Below are 27035 nucleotides of genomic sequence, written 5' to 3'. Positions count from 1 at the left end.
TTTGGACCAGTGCACAAAGAACTTTAATGGCATCCCAGTTTTAGTCCGAAGGTTTCAATATTAAGTTGGCCCACCCATTGCAGCTATAACAGCTTCAACTCTTCTGGGAAGGATGTCCACAAGGTTTAGGAGTGTCTATGGGAATGTTTGACTATTTTTCCAGAAGCGCATTTTTGGGGCCAGGCATTGATGTTTGACGAGAAGGCCTGGCTCGCAGTCTCTGCTCTAATTCATCCCAAAGGTGTTCTATCGGTTTCATGTGCAGGCCAGTTAAGTTCCTCCACCCAAACTCACTTGTCCATGTCTTTATGGACCTTGCTTTGTGCAGTGGTGCGCAGTCATGTTGGAACAGGAAGGGGCCATCCCCAAACTGTTCCCACAAAGTTGGGAGCATGAAATTGTCCAAAATGTCTTGGTATGCTGACGCCTCAAGAGTTCCCTTTACTGGAACTATGGGGCCAAGCCCAACCCCTGAAAAACAACGCTACACCATATTCTCCCCTCCACCAAATGATTTGGACCAGTGCACAAAGCAAAAAGCATAAAGACATGGATGAGTGAGCTTGGGGTGGAGAAACTTGACTGGCCTGCACAGAGTCCTGACCTCAACCCAATAGAACACCTTTGGGATGAATTAAAACGCTCACTGGGAGCCAGGCCTTGTCCACACCAGTGCCTGACCTCACAAATGCGCTTCTGAAAGAATGGTCAAACATTCCCATAGACACACTCCTAAACCTTGTGGACAGCCTACCCAGAAGAGTTGAAGTTGTTATAGCTGCAAAGGGTGGGCCAACTCAATATTGAACCCTACGGACTAAGACTGAGATGCCATTATATTAGTTCATGTGCATGTAAAGACAATACTTTTGGTAATGTAGTGCATATAAAATTACTAAAAAAAAAGTGTGCTTTCAAAACACTACTCAGCATAAAGCCTCTAACAACCTCCCTACTGTGACACATAAAAGTCAAATTTCTGTCTGTGTTTGGTGATACGGTGAAGAAAATGATGGAGTTATGGCCGCAGATCAAAGTGTTAAATAAATAAGCAGACTGGCCAGTTACCTGAACCATATCCTCTTTAGCAATAATAGGTTGCTGTTAGCACCAGAATATTGTCTGTTAGCTCCTGTCACTGAGTTGCGTGGAAGCTGCTTTGTGGTGAAGCACACAGCAAGAACTGACTTCATTATCTGTAATAATGCAACATAAACAGCGGCTCCTGAGAACAAGCAAAATCAATCAGTGAACCACAAATGCTATTCAGAAAAGACTATTCCACTGTAATAAGGGTAGTTCACTTCATTTATGTTCAAAAGTAATACTTTTATCTTTTTTTCATTAGATTAAGCAAAAAGGATTTTTTAAATGTACCTAATCTGGTAAATACAGAACATTGTATAATATAAGTAACATTTACTAGTGATCGACCGATTATCGGCAAAGCCGATATATCTAGGGCCGATATGCACTTTCCCCGATATATGGGAATCGGCCCCTGAGGTTACCGATATTGCCGATATTTCAGAAAAGTGGTTGTACCAGAGTGATGTCTGCAGCTAGAAGCATCACCCCGGTACCATCGTCCATAGCCGACGGTCGGCTGTCTTGTAATGACAACTGATACGGCTGAGAAGCTGCTTGTCTGTCATTAAAGGAGTGGGAGGGGACGTCCCCCCCCCCCTCCCGCCGCCTTCCGCGGCTCGCCCGAGTCTCCCGTCCCCCCGGGAGACCCGGGCAACCAGCCTGCACGGCCGCCGAAGACCCTCAGTCATGACATCACTTCCGGGTACTCGGCGCCAGATTAAAAAAAATGACAGCATTCAAAACATCAAACTTGGCGTTTTGAATGCTTTTAAGTGCAGAGGAGGGGTTTGGGGTCTTTTAGACCCCCAGATCCCTCCACAAGAGTACCTGTCAAGTGATAAAAAAAAAAAAAAAATTAAATGTAAGAAAAACCGATATTGGTCGATCACTAACATTTACCATGCATAATTAGGAGGTGGTGGTGTGCACCAAACAAAAAGAACAGCTTTCCTCTGCTTATTGTACAGCTGTGCAGTAAAACGGGCCTGAGAAGCAGAGAGATCAGATTATATACATACAGAATGAGTCACAAAGGAGTGACACTCCACTCTAGCAGACATTGTCTGGCTTAGTCAGTTACACATATGCTGCTTTCAAGCATGCAGGTAGTGCTGAGATCTTTTGTTAGAAATATTTTGCAATCCTTGTCTATAACAAAAGCATCCAGTATAAAATGTTAATTTGTAAAAAAAACAAAAAAAAATAAAAAAAAACAATAAATACGAATACTATTTGTACATCACCATTTAATAAATTTGTAAGCTTATGAAACCTGTTTAGTAGGCTCCAACTAAATTACATTTATTTTTTCTTTAAGCACTGTGTACTACAACATTTTTTTTGTTTTCACAATTTTCATATCCTTTCTTATCCTATCTCAATGCTGCTGATCTCCTACAGCCTCTCTACAATTATACTGAACAAAATTATAAATGCAACACTTGTTTTGCCCCCCCTTTTTTTTAGGAGTTGAACTCAAAGATCTAAGAAAACCTGGATTCACCCGTGAAGAGAACACCTCTCCAAAGTGCCAGACGCCATCAAAGCATTTGTGAGCATTTGCCCACTCAAGTCGTTTATGATGACGAACTGCAGTCAGATGGAGACCCCGATGAGGATGACCTTCTCTGAGATGGTTTTCTGGTTGTGAAAACCGATTGTTGCAGCAGCTGTCCGGTTGGCTGGTCTCAGATGATCTTGGAGGTGAAGATGCTGGATCTGGAGGTCCTGGGCTGGTGTGGTTACACGTGGTCTGCAGTTGTGAGGTTGGTTGGATGTACTGCAAAAATTCTCAGAAACGCCTTTGGAGACAGCCTATGGTAGAGAAATGAACATTCAATTCACAGGCAACAGCTCTGGTGGACATTCCTGCAGTCAGCATGCCAATTGCACACTCCCTCAAAACTTTCAACTTCTGTGGCATTGTGCTGTGTGATGAAACTGCACATTTTAGAGTGGCTTTTTGTTGTGGCCAGCCTTAAGCCCCGTACACACGCGTCGAAAATTGGCAGGGAATTTTCGTCCGACGACCGATCTGCCGATTTTCGGCTTGTTAGTATGATGCTTCCGACAACCAACTCCGACTTTTCGGCCGAAAAAAATCTGGTGTGCAGGCTATAAAATTTTTGTTGGCCGTCAACACAACGGCCGATTTTCGTGCAGTCAGTACAGATTTCGACAGGGAAAAATCTGATGAGCAAGACTGGACATGCTCAGTGAAGAAAGAACACAAAGAAAGCAAACCAACACATGACATCACTTCTGAAGTAGAATTTTGTTGGGCGAGAACATTCGTGTGCAGTCTAGGCACATTCCAAACAACAAAACACAACTCTGGACAAAAGACGGACGATCGGTCGGCCGATAATCGTTGCGTGTGTACGGGGCTTTAGACACACCTGTGCAATAGTCGTGCTGTCTTATCAGCATCTTGATATGCCACACCTGTGAGGTGGATGGATCATATCGGCAAAGAAGTGCTCACTTAAGCCCCGTACACATGATCAGATTATCGAACGATCTGTCGTCCGTTTTTTGTGGCATGCTAGTCTGATGTGGAAAGTGAAGAGGTTTTTTTCATACGAATTTTCCCATAAGACAGAATTCTACTTCAGAAGTGATGTCATGTGTTGGATTGCTTTCTATGTGTTCTTTTGTCTCTGAACATGCCTAGTCTTACTCTTAAGATTTTTTTCCATCGAAATCTGTACTAATGAGACGAAAATCGGACGTTGTGTTGACGGACCACAAAAATTTTATAGCCTGCACATCAGGATTTTTTCGGCCGAAAAGTCGGAGTCGACTGTCGAAAGCACCATACTAACAATCCGAAAATCGGCAGATCGGACATCGGACGAAATTTCCCTACAGATTTTCTTATCGTGTGTACGGGCCTTAACACACATTACCCCTCAGCTCACCCCATCAGTCTCCTCCCTCATCACTGATCTACTAACAGACATATCAGCCTGGATGTCTCACCACTTCCTCAAACTGAATCTATCTAAAACTGAGCTCATAATATTTCCTCCTCCACGTGCCACTTCCCGGAATTCTCTGTCAAGATCAATGGAACAACTATCAGTCCTTCCACACATGCCAGGGTGCTAGGGGTAACCCTGGACTTTGCACTGTCCTTTCAGGCTCCCATCTAATCCTTGTCCGAATCATGCAGCCTTAACCTCTGCAACATCGCTAGAATACGGCCCTTTTTAACCAATGACACCAAGCTTTTAATTCACGCCCTGGTTATCTCTCGCCTCGACTATTGCAACTCCCTCCTCATTGGATTACCCTTACATAGATTATCCCCCCTTCAATCCATAATGAATGCTGCTGCAAGACTTATCCACCTTACCAACCGTTCAGTGTCCTCCACCCCTCTCTGCCAATCCCTTCACTGGCTTCCACTCACCCAACGAATAAAATTCAAAATGCTAACAATAGTTTACAAAGCCATCCACAACTCTGTCCCCAGCTACATCACTAACCTGATCTCAAAATATCAACCAAGCCGCTCTCTTCAGTTCTCCCAAGACCTCCTGCTCTCTAGCTCCCTTGTCACCTCTTCCCATGCTCTCCTCCAGGATTTCTCCAGAGCTTCTCCCATTCTTTGGAACTCTCTACCCCAATATGTCCGACTGTCCCCTAATCTATCCATCTTTAGACGATCCCTGAAAACTCTTCTCTTTAAAGAAGCCTACCCGGCTACTAACTAATAACACTGTTTCACTTGCTCCATCAGCTCATCCCCCACAGCTATTGCCTTTGTATCAATTGACCCTCCCTTTTAGCAGGGCCAGATTAACGTAGGGGCTATTGGAGCTGCAGCTCCAGGCCCCTACCTTAATATAGGCCCCGGGTTGGCCATATTCACTGTTACCGCTCTTCTGTCACTTGTAAACACAGAAGTCTGGCTTCTATGCTCGCTTCCCCAGGCAGCTCCCTCAGAACCTCCCCACACAGCACGAAGGCCGGACAAGGAGGGACAGTTGCCGATGCATGGATGTGTTTATGGGCTTCAGAGACAGCATCCCATGTTGAATTAGGCATGCATGGCTGCACCCTTCCTCCTCTGGGTGCATGCCAAGGCACGGCCCTTAAGGCCCTTCAAAATCCTCAGCACCAAGCCCATGATGCTCTTAATCCGGCCCTGCCTTTTAGATTGTAAGCTCTAACGAGCAGGGCCCTCTGATTCCTTTTGTTCCAAATTGTATTGTAACTGTAATGTCTGCCTTCATTTTGTTAACCGGTTGCCGACCGCCGCATGACCATATACTGCGGCGGTCAGCCCCGGCCAGGCAGAGTGACGTATCGGTACGTCACTCGCCTGTCACTGACTTGCGAGCCAATTGCGGGCGGCTCGTTCACAGACAAGTCAGTGCGTGTTACCGGCGGACTCGATGTCCGCCGGTCACACTACGATCGCTCCTGTGAAGGGAGAAAGGCGGTGCGGCTTATGTAAACAAGCCGCCCGTCATTCTCCCTGGTGTAAAAATGAAGATCAGACGGTTCTACTATGTAGGACCGTTGATCTTTGTTTTTACACCAATAGCAATGTCCCTGCACAGTTAGAATCATGCCCCTAGGACACACTTAACCCCTCCCTGTCCAATAAAGTTAACCCCTTCCCTGCCAGTGTCATTTTTGCAGTAACAGTGCATATGTATAGCACTGATTACTGCAGTAATGTCACTGGTACCCCCAAAAGTGTCAAAAATGTCAGTCAAGGGTCCGATCTGTCCGCCGCAATGTCGCAGTACCAAAAAAAAATCGCAGATCGCCGCCATTACGCGTTAAAAAAAAACCACCAAAAATGACAAAAATCTTTCCCTTTGTTAGTAAACGCGATAACTTTTGCGCAAACCAATCAAAATACGCTTTTTGCGATTTTTTTTACCAAACATAGGTAGCATAAAACAAATTGGCCGAAAATGTTAAAAAAATTTGATTTTTACATTTTCTTTGGGGGAATTTCATATAAAAAAAAGTGAAAAATATTGTTATTTTTGCAAAATTTACGCTCTTTTTTTGTTTATAACGCATGATCAAAAAATCGCACAGGTGATCAAATACCACCAAAAGAAAGCTCTGTTTGTGGGAAAAAAAGGACGTCAAATTCGTTTAGGTACAGCGTCGCACGACCGCGCAATTGTCCGTTAAAGTCACGCAGTAAAAAAATCGCAAAAAACCCCCTGGTCTTTTAGCAGCCAAATCCTCCGGGGCTTAAGTGGTTAAGCGCTGCGCAAACTGTTGGCGCTATATAAATCCTGTATAATAATAATAATTTTTACATTTTTTTATTACCTTGTGGCTGGAGCACCTTCACTATGGCCTCACACGTCTCAGGTATGATTCTTCCCAATGATTGGGCTGAGATTCCAGTGGTGAACTTCAGGTCTTCAAAAGACCTGCCTGTTGCCAAAAAATGCAGAGTTGCCATGAGCCTCTCCTCTGCACTAATAGACTTTCTTATGCAGGTGTCCTGTTTGGTGATATGTGGCTGCACGAGAGATAATAGCATGTCAAAGGTCTGCTGGGTCATCCGCAAATAATTACTGTAATCCTCAGGATTATTTTCCCTCAGGTTTGTCAGCAGGTTGACATGGGAAAATTGCTCTCGTTGCAGGAGCCAGTCTTTGGACCACACTCTGCTCTTCCTTCTATTTCTCTTCTTTTTTTTCTTCTCCTCCTCCAAAGCTATCAATGCAATAACCATGGCCGCCATTTTCTGCTTCCTATTATACCTCTTGAATGGCATTTTCTTTGTCAGAATAGTCGTGTGCTGTGACGAATGATTGTTCTGTTTGTAAATGCCGAGACCCGAGTTTTTACAGTAGGGGGAGTGCCCAGTGGAGGTGTGGTTAAAGGTCAAGACAACATTGCATCACTTCCTATACAGGCACAAGAAAATCGTGTTTGGTTGTACGGATTTCGGATCACATTGATGGTATACTCGCATGATGTACACGAGTGCCGCTTGCGTTTATCGCACGATAAATCGATCGAAATTTGCATCGTGTATGGCCTGCCTTAGACAGATTTGTGAACAATATTTGAGAGAAATAGGCCTTTTGTGTACATAGAAAATGTCTTAGATCTTTGAGTTCAGCTCATAAAAAATGTGGGCATAAATAAAAGTGTTGCTTTTATAATTTTGTTCAGTATACATGCACTCCAGTGATGGCCACAAAACATCTCTCAGGGTGGATTTCCTGATGTTGACAACAGTGGACTATGCCTGTATACTGTGTGTTGAAGTGGCCTCTTGTAGTTTCCATCAAAATGCCCATATGGCAGGGTGACAACATAGAAACACTATTGGCAGACAAAGACAGAGTGTTGTCACCCTATAACACAGGGATCCTCAAACTACGGCCCTCCAGCTGTTGCGGAACTACACATCCCATGAGGCATTGTAAAACTCTTGACATTCACAGACATGACTAGGCATGATGGGAATTGTAGTTCCTGAACAACTGGAAGGCCATAGTTTGAAGACCCCTGCTATAACAGGAAGTATCTGAACAAGGGTTGTGTGCCAAATAATAACACCTCCACAGGTTGGGTTTGGGAATTGGTGGGCAGATAAAAGGATGAATTGAAAGACAGGGAAGGTACCATGAAGGGCCCCCCCTAGTGGTCACCAATGACATAAAATGGTGTGAATTCTAGTGTACAAAGTTCATGGATATCCTCACAAAGAAAGTCAGTTAAGGTTTGCTGGAATCACATTGCTGAAGATTTTCAGGAATCGTTTTTGCTCATGCCTAAATGGGATTTCTATTTCCTGCAGAGCAGAATTCGTCCCTCCATATTTACATTCACAGTCGGCTCCCCGTAATTCTCGTTAAGCATATTTGACATGATAAATTGGGTGTTATGGCAGAATTAAATAGGCTATATATTATTAATCACGGCTTTCTATTTCTGGCAGACTCCTACATAGTGTAGATGTAGAAAACCACTCTACAGGCAGCCTATGACAGCAAAGCCTCTGATTAAAATACAGCTGAAATGATCATTAATATATCAGCATACCCGAGCTTCGTAAACATCGAGGAAACGATCATTTTATTATATTTGGAAAAAGTGGTTCAACATAATCACCCACAAAGAACGTCAGTGCTAGTTCTAAACTGGGGCAGTCATACAGACTCTAAATGGGTTAAAGCTGTACTCCAGGCCAGTAGCTAAATGCACAGCTCATTTATATATTGTACATGAGAAATTATTTGTCAGGCAAAGAATTTAGAGTTTGATTCATTCAGTCTTATGGTCCAGTCCCCTCTTCCAGATAGCACAGCCAGCATGCCACTGCAGCAGCACAGCCTGGTCAAGAGCACACCCCCAGCCTGAACAATGCTAGGGGAGCAGCAGGACAATGATGAGGTCATCCCTCCTCTCACTCTGCTCTTTTCTCCAGTTAGCATGTTCACTGTGAGAGCATGTGATCAGTAGTAGAGCCTGATTGGCTCCTAGTCCTAGGCCTTTCTCCACTCGACTGAGTGCTTCTGTTTATGGAATTAGAGGAGAATTACACACTGATATTCGTGTTATAGTCCACATAGCTCCATACTTTACACTGCTGTGTGTTCTATACTCTACACCTCTCATCATATACAGTCTACTGTATAATATACAGTATATGCTTTGCCAGATTATTTTTAACCCCTCTTCAGACTGACCAGATTGCATTCACTATAATCTTTCTTTGCCAAAATACACACACATTTGCCAGGCAAGAAACTTCAGGCATTTAGACCAGGCACTTTTCACTGAATGTAAGCACCTTCCCTTGTGCTGATTTAAAAATTAAATATCTAAAACTTAAAAAAAAAGGCTTTAAGAGACCAAACAGTCCAGCAAAAGTGACAGATCTAAAGGTTTAGTTCACCTTTACCAAAACACAGTCTATGCAGATGTAGCACTGCCCCCTAGAGGACTGCTGGATATTACACTTTAGGGATTCCCCTAGGTTACCTGTAGCAACTGGTTGCAGAAACTTATCACTTTAGGTTCTTGGCTCAGTCAAAGATCAGTCCAGGGGTTGTTGTTGTTGTGGTTTTATTGTAATTGGGATGGGAGAAGGGATGAGTGGGATACTCCACCTGTTAACTATTCACAATGCTGAGGACTCTTAACTTGAGAATGCGGCCAGGCCGCTGCTTCATCCTGCCACTTGAATGAAGATGAGATAAGTGATTATAAGGTATTTCTCTTCAGCGTACTCCCCTAGTACCCCCTTTCTCTCTGGGATAGCTGACACCCGTCCACTGACACTACCCGGAGTGGTCCCCTTCCTGGCAGACCCCTGGGCCAGATCCTCTGTACTCACGATACTGTTTTTCCATAGTCTCGCTGTGCCCCAACTCCTCAGTCAGCTCTCCTGGACCTCTGGGTTCAACCCCACATCACCGGTACACCAGGCCGACTGCCTGTGACCACCATCAACCGCTGCAGAAGAGAAATCAGTCGCCACCCTGCTTCTGGGGCTCTGCTTCCCGCCAAAGACCTCTGCCTCATGTGCCCCTGGTTTTTTATACCCTGTCCCATAATGCACCACTGCCTGTGCCAACCCACTGGGACAGTGCCAAAAGCCTGTGTATCATTGGTCAGGTTTCCTCCAGTATCCAACGTGCCTCCCCATTGGAACTGCTGGGGACACTCCCTGAGACCAGATGAATACACACTGGGCACACTGAGCAGACCTAACTACCAATCCTGCTCCCTGATAAAAAGAGTGCACATAGGTTTAGCCTGTTGCTCTTTTGATAAGCAGACAAAGCCAAAACTACTTTTTCTACCTAGTACCTGACTAGGAGGGTGCTACACAGATAATGGATGAAAACATTACTCATGCGATATAAGAAACAATCCACTCAAATTAGTGAAAAATCAACCCTTTGTAGGCGATAATTAAATAAAATAGGTCTATCAAAAGTCCCAATAAAGATTATAGAAAATATTTAAAGAAACCAACTCCAAGGCGAGAGAAAGTTCCCAGTTATCCTCTGTGCAGCGCTCTTCTTCCAAAGGGCACCAATGGTGGGTAAAAAGGCTGCTTACCAGATGGAGTTGACCCGTCAAAGCTGAATGGTCAAATAGCGCTTTTTGAACAACCATCACTGGAGTATTCAGCAATAGATATCCGGCATGGTGTCTGAGGCTCTCTCACATTAACCTTTCCAACTATGTATCTTCTCCAGGATTTCAAATAAATTCTCCCCTCAATGAAAGTGCAAAGCTTCATAATGTAGTAATGCAGGTTTAAATTTATTAAAAATAAAATAATGCACTTACATATTTAAAAAGATCGATATTCATATCAAGGAAATCACAAACAGGATCGTGATGAGGAACCTAAATGGCCTACACCTATAACAGGGGAATTATTCAACTTTAGTTAAAGCTGTAGTTTGTTTTTATGTACTGATCCCCCCCCCCCCCCCTTATCTGCATAGGCAGTTTTTCGTTAAAGGTAAGCTAACTCTTTAATGTTGACAAGAGTACTTACCAGGGTCAGCTTGTATTCTGTTATGTAAAAACTTTATATCCCCCCCCTGTTGCTTTAACTGCTTAAAAAGTGTTATCTGGAGTTCAGCTGTAATTTATTGGTCAATGAAATCTAAATCTGCTAGTCTAGCTTAACCTTACCCAGATTAACCACTTAAGCCCCGGAAGATTTTACCCCCATTCCGACCAGGGGGTATTTTGCGATTCGGCACTGCGTGACTTTAACGGAGAATTGCGCGGTCGTGCGACGCTGTACCTAAACGAATTTGGCGTCCTTTTTTTCCCACAAACAGAGCTTTCTTTTGGCGGTATTTGATCACCTGTGCGATTTTTTGATCACGCGCTATAAACAAAAAAAGAGCGTCCATTTTGCAAAAATAGCAATATTTTTCCCTTTTTTTTATATGAAATTCCCCCAAAAAAAAATGTAAAAATCAAAATTTTTTAAAATTTTCGGCCAATTTGTTTTATGCTACCTATGTTTGGTAAAAAAAATCGCAAAAAGCGTATTTTGATTGGTTTGCGCAAAAGTTATTGCGTTTACTAACTAAGGGAAAGATTTTTGTCATTTTTGTTGTTTTTTTTTTAACGCGTAATGGCGGCGATCTGCGATTTTTTTTGCGGCACTGCGACATTGCGGCGGACAGATCGGACCCTTGACTGACATTTTTGACACTTTTGGGGTTACCAGTGACATTTCTACAGTAATCAGTGCTATATATATGCACTGTTACTGTAAAAATACACTGGTAGTGAAGGGGTTAACTTTATTTGAGAGGGAGGGGCTGTGTGTGTCCCTAGGGGCGTGATTCTAACTGTGATTGGCTGGGGCTTCAGCTGTATGCAGAGTGATCAACGGATCTACATAGTAGATCCATGTGATCAGCTCTCATACAGCGAGGAGAATGACAGGCAGCTTGTTTACACAAGCTGCCTGACTTTCTCCCTCTCCCCCGCCGATCGCAGAGTGGCCGGCGGACATCGGGTCCGCCGGTCACACGCGCGGGGGGGTCCGTGACCACTCGGGAGCGGGAGCGCGCCTCCGGGGGCGCGCGCTCGCTCCCTAGACCCTCACAAGCTAGTGACGTAGCCCTACGTCACTTTGCCTGTGAGGGGCTGACCGCCGACGTAGATAGTCGTGCGGCGGTCGGCAAGTGGTTAACAATACTGTTGTCCAAAGGTGTCCCCATTTGCTCCTACAATGGAGTGCAGCCACACTAAAGCCTAATAAAAACACTACTAGTTATTTTTCGTTCAACTCAGCATGGCTGAATGGCTGAATGAAAAAAAACTGACAGCTCAGGAGGAGCCGCTGATTGGCGGACCTTTTTCAGTCATGCCCCTTCAACAGAATTGAACCAGCCGATGCCACCCGACATTCGGCCCATGTGTATTAGGCTTAAGACTGGAAGTGTGTAGGTGGGCTGCAGCGTGGTTTGGAGACAATAATTCACACAGGCAGATGCAATAAACTTGTACTGATGAAATGCAGCAACAGTTTACAACAAACCTGGTGGAAAAGCCACGCAGACATGACTAGATCCCAGCCAGCGTCTGTTGAGAGGGGACTGAATGCGGTCTGGCTGTCTGGTCTCCAATCAGGAGAATGTCCATAAGAGATGAAGCCCTACTCTTACCCTCCTCATCACCTTTTCCTCAGAACCTTTCCCTATGTCCCTCACAGAAGGGGTACCTGTCCTTACTCTGTCCACTCGCCAAAGCACACCAAAATCTAGGAGCCAGGGCGCTAAAAAGACTCTGCCTGACCCAAGATGGCTGCTTGAGTGATTTGGGGCAGCAGCATCCAATAAGATAGCTTCCCCAGTGACGCAAAAAAAAAAACCATAGAGCAGTGGTTCTCAACTCTTGTCCTCAGGATAAATGAAATACATCACAGGTGATATGATTTGCTGCTCAGTGATTGCAGTATTCTAGTCTGCATCTCCCCAAGGTAATATTTAAAATCTGGCCTGTTAGTAAATGCTGAGGACCAGAGTTGAGGACCACTGCTATAGAGGAACCGTGTTCCTTCTGACTTCCTCTCCAGCAACAGGGCTGGAGAAAGTAGACTGCACCCGTCTACAAGTGTTTTACTTGCTGGATCCTCAGTTTAACATAAGGGAAAATAAGTCTGAAAATAGACAATGACTGCAGCCAGCACATTTGAGGGTCGGTAAGGTGCAAACTACAGTATTACATTTTTGTTTTTTTAGATTTAAAACCAATTTCAATTTTAGAGCAATAATATACCATAATCCCACTAATCTGAGGAAGTGAGTAAACCTAGGGTGTCTGGTAAAGCTGACCAGTGTCCCTTGACATGAATAGGATTGAGCTGTGAGCATCCAATCAAACAGTTTAGTGCACCCATGTTCATCATATATTGAGCATTGGGTTTTTGGTGGTCTTGCGACCCTATGCAGTTCTGAGCTGTCCTCGATCCTCCATATCCCCCAATGTGTAGGACATTCAAGGTACAGGTCAGGTAATACAATAATATAAATGCAACAAGCTAGATCAAATTGATTGTGCTTGACTGATGGGTGCCCCGAATACATGTGAGCTAATGTGTCAGGGACAGACATTGTTTTCATGAAACACAATATACAGATGGCTATTTTAACTCTATCAGCCACCACAACTGCGCTTTTAATAGATTGCAGCTGACAGAAGGCTGTATGTGTGCTCTAGGAAATGGATAGGGTGTAACGCTGGGATTTTTCTAAAACATGAAATAGGAGGCTATAGCGGGGAAACAAGAAAAACAACAAAGCTTTTCTTTGGAAACAGGCATTTATATATGGAAGTCTCATTAGAGCACTAAATTAGTAAGGTGCTTTTGTATATATTTTCCTTATTTATAGGATCAGAATTTAAAGCCCAGTTGAAGTCACAGAAATAGATATGTGGTATGGGAGCCATTGTTCTAACAACCTTCAATTTCATGATCTTGCCTCCACATTCCTGACACAACAGTTGTGTCGTGTGTCTAAATATGAATGCAATATGATGAATGCAGGTTACACTCTAGGAGAACCTCTGGGGTAATCCGGGATGGAAAAAGATCTGGGGGACTTCTAAGCTGCTGCAAGCAAGACCAGCAGAATATTAGCATGCATTAAAAGGGTATTTACTCAAGAGATAAAACAAAAATTCTACTACTTTACAAAACTCTGGTTCGGCCAAATCTTGAGTATGCTGCCCAGTTCTGGTCACCAGTCCTAAGGAAGGAGGTGCTGGAGAGAGTCCGAAGAAGGGCAGCAAAACCAATAAGGGGGCTGGAGGAGCTAATTTATGAGGAACGATTACAAATAATAAACCTATTCTCCTTTGAGAAGAGATGCTTAAGAGATGCTTAAGAGCGGATATTATACTAACATACAAATATCTTAATGGTTATTCCAACGATGGGAGCAAAATATTCAGTTTCAGGTCACTGAAGAAGATGTTATACCTGAAGGGTTTCACATGGACTGTTACTTTAAGGCTGGTTCCACCCAGGAGTGATGACAAGAGTCAAGGGGCATCTTAGACACATGTAAGAGGTGCCTTGATATACCGAGCTGTCCTGTAATGCATGTTGGAGTGTACAGTGAGTACTGAATAAACATCCGTTGTTCCAGATCAGAGTCCTGTGTCTCTCATAACACGGAGAATATAACAGAAGACACATTATAATTCAATATAGGTGAATGGGATGAGGTTTAACCTTAAAGCAATTCTTTATTGTTAGAGCAGTAAGAATGTGGAACTCCCTTAGACAATTGGTGGTTTCAGCTGGAAGTGCCATTAATTAAAACAAAAACTTTTAGATGGGTATCTTATTGAACACAATATACAGGGATATGGGAAGTGGTAGTATACCCTTACACACCCACATAAGTTGAACTGAATGGACCGATATCTTTATTCAACCTTAGCAACTATGAAACAAAATATGACCATATAGTCCAATAGGCACCAGATGTTGACTTAGTACCTGCAGTTCCCTGCAGTACAAGTGTTATGTGAGGACATTTGTGATGGGGACATCTACCACTAAACCCATGATCAGATAAAATGCATTAGAGGGAACGTGGCTTGGAAGGAGGCGAATGGTGACCGTGCTGAGCAAACAACCTCCTGTGTTCAGTAACAAGTAATGGCAGCTGCTCAGCACGGGACCCAGAAACTAGAGGCAATCACTTGAGTAGTGGTGTCTACTACAGTGATTTCCAGCTTCCATGGGGATCCCACAGTTATGGCACATACATACTGTGCCTTGCAAAATATTTGGCCCCCTTGAACTTTTCGACCTTTTGCCACATTTCAGGCTTCAAACATAAAGATATAAAACTGTAATTTTTTGTGAAGAATCAACAAGTGGGACACAATCATGAAGTGGAACGAAATTTATTGGGTATTTCAAACTTTTTTTAACAAATAAAAAACTGAAAAATTGGGCGTGCAAAATTATTCAGCCCCCTTAAGTTAATACTTTGTAGCGCCACCTTTTGCTGCGATTACAGCTGTAAGTCACTATCAGTTTTGCACATCGAGAGACTGAAATTTTTGCCCATTCCTCCTTGCAAAACAGCTTGAGCTCAGTGAGGTTGGATGGAGAGCGTTTGTGAACAGCAGTTTTCAGTTCTTTCCACAGATTCTCGATTGGATTCAGATCTGGACTTTGATTTGGCCATTCTAACACCTGGATATGTTTATTTGTGAACCATTCCATTGTAGATTTTGCTTTATGTTTTGGATCATTTTCTTGTTGGAAGACAAATCTCCATCACAGTCTCAGGTCTTTTGCAGACTCCATCAGGTTTTCTTCCAGAATGGTCCTGTATTTGGCTCCATCCATCTTCCCATCAATTTTAACCATCTTCCCTGTCCCTGCTGAAGAAAAGCAGGCCCAAACCATGATGCTGCCACCACCATGTTTGACAGTGGGGATGGTGTGTCCAGGGTGATGAGCTGTGTTGCTTTTACGCCAAACATAATGTTTTGCATTGTTGCCAAAAAGTTTGATTTTGGTTTCATCTGACCAGAGCACCTTCTTCCACATGTTTGGTGTGTCTCCCAGGTTACTTGTGGCAAACTTTAAACGACACTTTTTATGGATATCTTTAATAAATGGCTTTCTTCTTGCCACTCTTCCATAAAGGCCAGATTTGTGCAGTATACGACTGATTGTTGTCCTATGGACAGAGTCTCCCACCTCAGCTGTAGATCTCTGTAGTTCATCCAGAGTGATCATGGGCCTCTTGGCTGCATCTCTGATCAGTCTTCTCCTTGTATGAGCTGATCTTCGTAGATTTGCAGTGGTCTGATACTCCTTCCATTTCAATATTATCGCTTGCACAGTGCTCATTGGGATGTTTAAAGCTTGGGAAATCTTTTTGTATCCAAATCCGGCTTTAAACTTCTCCACAACAGTATCTCGGACCTGCCTGGTGTGTTCCTTGTTCTTCATGATGCTCTCTGCCCTTTAAACGGACCTCTGAGACTATCACAGTGCAGGTGCATTTATACGGATACTTGATTACACACAGGTGGATTCTATTTATCATCATTAGTCATTTATGTCAACATTGGATCATTCAGAGATCCTCTCTGAACTTCTGGAGAGAGTTTGCTGCACTGAAAGTAAAGGGGCTGAATAATTTTGCATGCCCAATTTTTCAGTTTTTTATTTGTTAACAAAGTTTGAAATATCCAATAAATATCGTTCCACTTCATGATTGTGTCCCACTTGTTGTTTAATCTTCACAAAAAAATTACAGTTTTATATCTTTATGTTTAAAGCCTGAAATACTTTCGCAAGGTACTGTATTTACATAGGGTCAAGCTGAACCAATGTAACTACGAACAAATTTCCATACCTGGAATTTAGCTTTAAATTTTAAGATTGAAATTGTGAAATACAAATCCTTTAGCAGATAAAACACACATTTTATATGTATTTCATCTTTGTATTTAGCTGCTTTAAGCTAGCTATGTAATACCACGCAAGCTGGGCAAAAGCTCTCTTCCTGTAACAATGGAGATCCTATCTTCCAGGCAGGCTGGTGTAAGACCTACGTCTGCAGGATCTACTGCGTCAAGAATAACATTAGCTAAAAGCATGTTCTACGTTGATGCCATCTGTAAAAAAAAACACAGCTGTTATTTAAAGCATGAACCTCCATCAGCTGAAATAATACCAGGCAGCTTCTATAGGAAGTTTACAGTGGGAGAGATCATACATTATTCTTACAGCAGGTGATTGCAGAAGAACAAAGAAATCATTATACATCAGCAAATGGGGAAGAGATAATCGTACTTATACAGTCCTGTGATGTCAGCTATCGGTCATCTGGTACACATACCTGTATGTAGTTCTCTCTATCAGGTGTGTTTAAATAAACAGAATCAGATATTTGACATTTCCATGCTGTACTACTCAGGCCTCATTCACACTTGGTCGATTAGGATTCTGCCCGCAATTCCTGAATGGCACCCCAAACGTGGTGCGATTTTGCCGCACAACAAAATGCACGTGTAAAAGCGCTTCTGGCTCAGAGCCAGTAAGGAATTATGGCATTTTTAAACTTCAGCTTACCACAGTTACCTTGCATGATTCTTGGAGGTTGCTGAATCCCAATGTCAAGGATTTATATGACTGATTCTGCTGGATGTACATTCCTGTTCATTGGCGTCAATGTTGCATACCGTCCTTGAAAAAATCAGCCTAAATGCAGTAGCCTAAATGAAAGAACTCATACACATACAGTATCCTTGGATAGGCTTTTACTTTACAGTAAAGATGGGCTGAACACCCCCCTTTTTGTTTTGCAGCAGAACTCCCCAACAGAGGAAATGTTCTAACCCAAACGACAAACCCAACTGAAGTTGGGAGCTGAGCAGGAAAAATCTAAAGTGCCAATTTTGAAGGCTTATATGCAAGTAAATGGCCATAAAAGGAGTATGGAAATCTGGGCACTGCTCTGGGGCCATCATTTTTTTTTTTTTTTTTTTTTAACAATCATTTTTTTCAGGAGCAGTGATTGTAATTATACCTAAACTGCAATAACAAAAATGAAAAATGTCTTTAAATATAGTGTCTGGGTGGCCCTTTTAATGTGCCTGTAAAGTGGTGAATCTATAGCATGCATAAAGCATGCTGCAGCAAAAATGAAATTTCTAAAGAAAAAAAAAAAAAAAAATGAGTCAAATCCTATTCAAAATTACTCGCAGTTACAATTTCCGGCGCCCTAATAGTGAAAAAATAAAGAAAAAAGCGGCGTGGGTCCCACCCAGGGTCACCCCCCCTAAAGCACCCCACCCACCCTAAAGCATCTTGTCCCTATGTTGATGGGGACAAGGGTCTCTTCCCCACAACCCTGAGCTGTAGTTGTGGGGGTCTGTGGGTCAGGGGCTTATCGGAATCTGGAAGCCCCCTTTAACATGGGGGCCCCCAGATTCCGGCTCCCCCTATGTGAATGAGTATCAGGTACATAGTACCCCTACCCATTCACCAAAAATGTGTCAAAAAGTAATAAACACAAGAGACAAGTTTTTGCCAAAATCTTTTTTATGAAATAAAAAAAAACAGTGTCTCCCCGATGTAAATCCGTTGTCAATCATGTCGCCCACCATATCGCCGACCTGAAAAATTTAAAAAAATCAATAAAGCTTAGGGAGGTCTCTCGCCGAATGCCTCCTCTGCCCTTTGACATTTTTTATTTAGGTAATGTTACCCAGTGGCACCGCCCCTTACCTATATAAGAAATGTCAAAGCGCAGAGAAGGCATTCAGTGGGAGGCATCCCAGGAAGCGAGAGCGTTTTTGATTTTTTGATTTTTCAGGTTGGCAATGTAGCGGGCGGGGTGATTGACGATGAATTTACATCGGGGAACACAATTTTTTATTTTTTAATAAACAAATTGTCAAAAACTTGTCTCTTGTGTTTATTACTTTTTGACACTTTTTTGGTAAATGGGTAGGGGTACTATGTACCTGATACTCATTCACATGGGAGTGGCTGGGATCTGGGGGCTCCCCTGTAATCTGGCTTCCAGATTACGATAAGCCCCTTGCCTGCAGACCCCCACAACCACAGCCCACTATCAAGATGGAGACAAGGTACTATGGTTCCTTGAGGGCATGTGGCCGGGTTTGTTTTGGGGGGGGCTCGCTCACCCCCCCCCCTTTCCTCACCTGCCAGGCTGCATGCCTGGATAAGGGCCTGACATGGATTTTGGGGGGACCCCACGCCATTTTTTTTTTACATTTTGTCATGGGGTTCCCCTCCAAATCCATACCAGACTGGAAGGGACTAGAAGAGGGGGGTCCCATGCTGTTTTTTTTTTTTTTTTTACTGTTCAGCTGTCAGTGAGGAAACCCATTGACAGCTGATGACTCATCGGTTGTTAAGGACACCACGGTCAGCTTCCCACCCCTGCTCCTTAACAACCAGCTCATATTGTGCCCTGATTGGGAAAAGCTTTTCCCAATCAGGATGGAGAATGCACTGTACAGCGGTGTTCGTCGGGGGGAACACTCGGCAAACGCCCGAACAGGCTAATGTTCGGCCCAAACTCATGCTCAGGCCGAACCGTTCATCCATCCCTGCTTTACAGCTAAAAAGAGCTAGTTGGGCTCACTACCAAAGGTCTTCCCCTCTGTTCTCACACTTCTACCCCCTCATGGAGGACTTTTACTGAACTGAAGGAAACCAACTTTATACAACAACATAGGCTCCTAACCCAACAGCCTAGCCATGCCCCCAAGTTTCCTACCTCCCTCCCTTTCCCCTGTCCCCCTTCCCCTTTTTTTCTTTTTCTCCTTGTCTGTTCCTCCCACTTTGGATGATTACCTTTGTGGAGATATGCACCAAGGACCATTACCCCTGTTTTGGTGGCTTCTTTCAGGAGCTATCATGTTATGCATACTTCTCTCCTTCTTTATACTCTCTTATAGAGCTAAAATAATGCTCACATTTTACTCAGGTTGAGTGGTGTTGCAGCCAGGGACCTTACACATGCATCTCTGACAGTTCGAACAGTGTATTTCTTTTATGACGATATCATGCTTGATATTACATTAAGGCCGTCATGACCTTTTATGTATGTTTTTATGTATGTCCTTATTATATATACATTTTATCTATGTTCTTACAGTATCTGTAGCAATGTATTGGGCTACGCAAGTATGGAGGAGAGGAGACATTACTGTGCCCAGTGACTTTTGCGTTGCAGTAATGTGGATACTGTAATACTCTAGTGCCCTTTCTTGATCTCAAGAGGAGGGATTACCTCTAAATAAGAAACAGAGAATTATAGAACTAAAACTACCTTTTGGCCTGATTAAACTGTCTTGCAGCAGAAGGAGAGTCAAGAGGCCTTATAGGGAAATTGTTGTGGACAGGTTTGCTCTCTTGGCAGCACGGGACCATAGTGAGCACATCAGGGTTACCAGCATTTTTGGGAGGGGAAGTGCCTTGAGTTGCAAGGCAGTTGTCTCTTCTCAGTGGCAGTACTCCAGATCACACCAGTGGATGCCCTCAGCGGTGCAGTGGTCATCACACTAGTGAATGCCTTCAGCTGTTCAGTGTATATCTTCAGTTATACAGCGACCATCATCACAACACAGGAGTCTCAGCAGGACTACTGCCACATCTGAGGGCTGGTGAGAGAGCCATGCGCCTAGTTATATTACTTCACTCTGAGAGCAAGCCCACTTATACTAGTAGTATTATGAGAGCAGTTCTCTGCCCAGTGGAATACTACACATTCTCCATAACTACAGTTCCTCTCTGTTAGCAGAACCATCAGCATTATCATTAGGGATCTCCAAAACAATAATAGGGCCCCAACATTGCCAGCAGAAGCTCAAGAATCCCCTGCAGAACATTCATAAGGACATTAGGATACTGTTATTTTTCAGAAATGCTATCCTCCTTCTCTTTCTAAACTACAGCCTATGTCTATCATATTCCGGGATGCTCTGTGGCAGCATAGCCTCCTGATGCAATATTTTCCTTGTCCAGCTGCCATTGTTGCATTTCAGGGCTATGGTTACAGCTATCCTCAGTTTGGTTAGCTAGTCTATTTTATGCCAGTTAATTTATTGCATTTACCATTTATACAGTAGCTGTTTATCTACCTGTTCACAGCTGTTGATATACCTGATTGTTGACATTGTCACTATTTTGACTTGTGTCAATATAGCAGAATTCCTTTTTATTACTTTGGCTAATGCTTATTTTTGTATGGTGAAAGCTAGTTGTGACAAACTCCTTAGTTTTGTTGCAACATTTAACCCAGAGTGTCAGAAGGGTTGAAATGTTGCAAAGGCCGGAGTAGACACCGAGGTCTTATACTATTCAGTACAAGGAGAGCGCTACATATCCTTATTTTGTGCAATGCTATTGAGTAGTATATATATTTTTTAATTTTTCAAGCTGTACAGCTTTTCCGGAGTTATACATTTTGTGTATATTTAACTTCTCTCATATGATACTCTGTACTCTCTGAGTCTCTTTTAAACTTTAATACAAAGTTATGGAACTAAAAAAATGTTAAGCTCACTTTTACATTACTTTCGGGACAGCCCTCGTATGTATACCACCATAATCAAAATTGGGCACTCACAGGAACTGAAACAGGTACATTGACAGCTATGGACAACTTAAGCTTTATCCAAATTTAGTCTTTTTTAATTGATCTGGTTTCACCCTCCTGCCTCTCAATTGGTCACTGAGGCCCATCACATTAATGGACCAATAAGGAGACTCAAGAAGGGGGAAAGGTTGAGGCCAAGCTTGACATAAAGAGAAATGTAGGTCCAGGGATATAAAGACCTGAGCGTTAAATGTGAAGGTTAATGTTGAGATTGATAGTAGTGTTCAGGTCTTAATATCCATGGACTTACATTTTGTCATGCAGTTACCTTTGGAGGTACATTCCTTCTTTATATTTTTTCATTATTTACACATTTTGACTTTCCAAGGTTTGCAACAGATTTAATTTAAATTGAGTATTTTAGGCATGTGTAATCACCCCTAAACGTACCTATCGGTGCAGAATTCATTATCTGTTTCTGCTCTCCAGCTGCATTAATTATGGCAGTAGATGTTCAAATAAAATGTCCCTAGTTAAATCCTAATTTCCGAACTCTTATAATTCTACAGTAAGATTATTATCATCAACTGTTTTCACGGGTCTTGCTCTGGAATTTTGTGACTTGGAAATTAATGATGGAATTGACGACTTTACCGATTTGCATTTTTCTTTTTTAAATTGCCAGCCTGTGTATGAATGCCTCTCTTCTGTTGGACAATATCTCTCATCTGCACAGAACTGGTGACTCAGCAGGCTGGAGCAGGTGCTACTAAGTGCAATTAAAGCTACTTTATGAGCCTGCAAATGATCTGCACTTCATTAGAAGTTGTGCTGGCTTATGCTTAGTTAACCTTTCCCATTATAAATGACTGGAATGACAACGGCTCGATTTATGATCTCTGATTTCTCCAAGATGTTTGCAGGTAGAGCACAGAGGTATTGCACATAAGGGATATGTAAATTTCAGGTCTACCAATTTGTTTTTAATGATACAGCTTGAAACTGGTTGAGGACAATAGTTTTAAAAAGGAACCTGACATGATAGATATATGGGTGCCATTGCTGGAGCAATCAGAAGGTCAGAGGTCATCTGATGTCTTACAGTCCCTGGGCTGGAAATTGCCTGACATCACAAACCATCTCCCAGCTCCGCAATGTACAGTGTGTTAGGTCATACACTGTGGGGGAGCATATATCAGATTTCAGGTGACCTCTGACCCTAATAATGACACTTTAGCTAACATGTCAGACTCAGTAAAGTAAAAATTAATATATTTCCTAAATAAGCCTGCACAATTATAATACAACAGCAATATGATTGATTGCCTCTGCTTTACATAGGACCCACCCTCAGTCACAGCTTGCAGAGGTAAATGGGAGTGATTTGGTGGCTGCAGGAACTCAGGAGGACCCCTTCCCTTCCTTTAGAGTGGTAGGTAGTTGGGGGGAGAGAGGGATTTTATGGCAACGTCAAGAGGGACTAAGAAATTTAAAGCTGAACCCTGGGCAAAGTAAAAATCCTCGCTTGAAATGGGGCCACTCCAATATTGTAATTGTTGAATGCTTGTTTAGGTCTTGGGAAGCAACGGCTGCTGGGGTAATCAGGGGATTAGGTAAGTAAAACTACTTTTTTCCGGTCCCCTAGACCTAAATGAGCATTTAACCCTTGCAGTGCAGCCCTACTGCAAGGGAGGTTTTTTACTTTCCCTGGAGAATGGTATTAGGAACTACTCCCTTTAAAGCAGGGGTGCTCAACTTGATGTGGCCTACGACCTCATGCTCTGGGATGGCAGGTCAGCATGCCCAGATTGCAAGGAACAGGTTGCCATCCCCTATCCCAGAGGATAAGATTGCATGAAGCTGGTGCTGGCAGCGGAGGAAGCAGGGGGGCAAAGGGAGCAGGGGTGCTCAACTTGTGGCCTGCGGAGCCCTCTGATGTGGCCTACGACCTCATGCTCTGGGAGGGCAGGTCAGCATGCCCAGATTGCAAGCAACAGGTTGCCGTCCCCTATCCCAGAGCATCAGATTGCATGAAGCTGGTGCTGGCAGCGGAGGAAGCAAGGGGGCACAAAGGGAGCAGGAGCTGCATAATCTGATGCTTCCTCTGTAACATTGGCTCCTGTCTCAGGCGGAGTGATACTAGGTGCACTTGCCATAGACTTCTATTATATCCTGCAGGCTTGGTGCACTTTCTGAAAGTTCATAAAAACTCCTGAATGCCGAAAGTGCAGCTAACCCGCAGGAAAGTCTCAGGTGCACTGCACTGCATCGGCGGTGTGGGTAAACCCCAGCACATCAGTGTGAAAGCAGCCTTATAAGGGGCTCAGGAAAGTAAGGACTTGTTTACATTTGCGGTTCGGGGGCGGTAAAACTTTCATAGTTCATTGTGGCCCGCAACCAGTTACCAAAATAACTTAAGTGGTCCTCGCTCTTCAAAAGGTTGAGAACCCCTGCATTAAAGCATGCCTAAACCTAAGAACAAAAATTTAGTATATTGCAGCTTAGCAGTCCTTTATTTTTACTTGGTGGTCCTGCCAGTAACACACATCCTTTCCTAGAATGACAACACTAACTTGCTATATTTATGGAGAAGCAGCTACAGGACTACAGAAACCTTCCTCTCTCCTCTTCTCTTTTGCTTAGAGGTTAGAGTTTGGGCAGAATGAACAAGTATCTTTTTGTACTTATCCAATCGATATAGAAAAATGTGTTTAATGGTATACTCCACAGACCGGAGCGGGGTTCATTGTTAGGGCTTACATACACTGTAAGTACTGGAAATATTTGGTAGCCTACCATTGACCTCCTTTGCTGTCAAACTGATTTAGTGGTCACTGACTGGAAACAAGTATGCAAGTCAGGAGATGAGAAACCATTATAGCTAGCAACTCAGTATGACATAAAAAGCAGCTAACAATGTAACTGTGGCCACCTCCACCGCTGTAGCATACTGACTGACAGCACAGCAGAACAAATGTAGCTAATAAGAAATCAAAAGAACGTTTTTTTGCTCTGGTTCAGACCTTCTTATCTTTGAGATGCCAACAAAGAGGCGAGGTCATCCAAAGAATCAAATCTTGGACAAATGGGTGGCATTTATGGTCTGTCTAAAAATGAGTCTTATTTTCATAGTTACTAAAATGACAGTCTGGTTCTCATTTGTGGCAGTTTTGGATAAAAAAAAAAAAGCCCCAAGTGGAATTTGTCTTTAAATAACTAATTTGTACTGGAGCAATCAGCGGTAATTCCTCATCAGTTGCTATGAGTGCTGCTTGTTTCCTTTTTTTAATCAAGCCAAGAATGTCAACGAGAGTAATCGTCAAGTTTCCTATACATTAGAAGTCAAACTTCCACAGAACCAATTAACAAGACAAACATTGGACGTGACCTTACAGTTTTACCGTTGATGAGATCCATATTTAGTAAAAACTTGTTCCAGTAAAGTTGGAGCCGTCCATTCTGCTGACTTCTCCTTGAACTTTACATCTGACGTGTCATTATGTCCTCCCTAAAACAATGGCTTAGGAAGGGCTGACATCACATTCCGCATAGAGAACGCTCACATGAGGGTTTAAATGTAATGCTTTAGTAAAAACACTAAATGAAGATATGAAAAAGCATACAGAATAAACAGCTTATGTAGCTGGAATTTTTGTTCTTCATCCAGGTGTTGCTGTTATTGCATAAATCCACTTCATTGGCACAAAATTATCTTGCTGCCGATAATATCTGCCTGCTGGATTCAGCTGTCACTGTGCTGTCTCTGAGGAACAGTACCTGCTGAATTTGGAGTTTTTTTTGTGAACAAGCCCAATGTAAATGTAAACAAACCCATGTTATACCCATGTCAAGGCGATCACATGATTGGGAACCAATCAGCTACATGCTCCTAGTGTCATGAAGTTCCCGCCAGAAGACAAGTTGGCAACCGGCCCCTCGAATCTCCCAAGGAAGAAGTGCACTTAGTTAACGCCAATGCGTTAGCGCGCGCTAATTGGCAAACGCGAAAGTGCCGGGATGCGAATTTGAGTGCGCATGCGCACGCTAATGTGCGCTGCGCACCTCATGATAGTTTAGGTGCCAGAAGGGCTATTTAAGCTGGATCTGTTCTCAGGATTAGTGCTGTCTCGTCTACAGCATTCCGTGCCAGTCCTGCTTCTTGTTACCTGTGTTGTTCCTGAAATCTTGACCCGGCTTGCCTCTGACTACTCCAGTTCTCTGCCTGCACCGACGCCAGCCTGTTCTTTGATCATTCTCCAGTCTCTCCACTTGTACCTGATCTGACCTCTCTATGTATGACCCGGCTTGTCTGACTCTGCTTACCTTCCAGTATTCGCCGAGGCTTCATAGTTGCTGCATTGGCCCAGCTACTCCCAGGACACCTGCCTCCTTCTGGAACTCTACGCTACCAGCAGTCCTGCTGCCTGCACGTCCACCGGCACTCGTGCGACTCTGCACTCTGCGCCTCCTGTTTACTCTATCAGGGGCTCTGAGTCAGAGGTGTAAGAGAGGCATTCCTCTGCACATTCAGGCTCTACCTACCAGGTACGTGACACCTAGTATAGAATGTAGATAGGTTTTTTTTTTTGTAAACATACCCATGTTATCTCCTTGTCAAGGCGATCACATGATTGGGAATCAATCAGCTACATGCTCATAGTATAGAATGTAGATAGGTTTGTTTGTAAACAAACCCATGTTATCTCCTTGTCAAGGCGATCACATGATTGTGAACCAATCAGCTACACGTTCCTAGTATAGAATGTAGATGGGTTTGTTTGTAAACAAACCCATGTTATCTCCATGTCAAGTCGATTACATAATTGGGAACCAATCAGCTACATACTCCTAGTACAGAGAGTACCCTTTGCTGTCCACAAATAACAAACTGATTATCCCTAGTTGGCGAAATAGACAGCCTAGCTCACACAGCCACTGGCTTCCAAACCTTACTGCAAAGAGTCTATTGTTTTCGATTAGCATCAAGATAAAAGGATCAGAAAACCAATCCCAGGTAAGCTAAAATTTACAAGCTATACCTAGCAATAAGGAATTCCATGCGTTAGCACACATTGATAAGATTGTTCACATTAAAAAGAGACTTTAAAATCCAACTCCAAGCTAAAGCTGGCCATAGGTGGTTTGAATCTAGGCCAGTTCAGCAGGGACCGGCTGAGATTTGATTCATATATGGGCAGGCTGGTTGTACCCAAGTCAATCAATCAATCAACTTGAGCAACCCGTATGCCAGACTTCTAGCATGCAATTATTGCCAGCAGCCAATTGTGTGTAACCTAGTTCATCTATTGTTTCCTTGGTCAAAGGGAGGCAGCCATCCAATTGGATGCTGGCACCCAATGTGACTCTGGCAGCCATCTTGGGTCAGGCTTGAGTCTATTTAAAACCCTGGTTCCCGGGTTTGGTGTGCATTTTGCAAATGGCTAGAGTAGGTCACCTCTCTGTCAGGGATAATGCTTAGCATCAGGGAAAGGTTCTGGAGGAGTAGGGAAAGTTCATTCCGCTCCTTGAGACAGATACTGGGAGTGCTCCCGGTTGGGTTGCTTTCCCAACAGCCTGTTTTGCTGGATTTCTTTTATAATACATTCTTGATATTGCACCTGGACCCTGTGTGTTTTCTACCACTGCATCACACTGCACCTTCCCACAAGTATACTCTGTAAAAAAAAGTAAATATACTACTTGGGGGAGGACAATGGGGTGATTCACAGGGTTGGTCTTTAAGCCTCTAAAAGTAATTGAAAAGATTATGCATTCCTGTTTTTGTTACCCAAATACCCATACACTGTAAGAGCAAACATTTCACTCTACTGGACAAAATGTTTT

The sequence above is a fragment of the Pelophylax lessonae genome (assembly GCF_965119305.1).
Source record: "Pelophylax lessonae genome assembly, chromosome: 6".
Lineage (NCBI taxonomy): Eukaryota > Metazoa > Chordata > Amphibia > Anura > Ranidae > Pelophylax > Pelophylax lessonae.
This window is presented reverse-complemented; position numbering follows the sequence as displayed.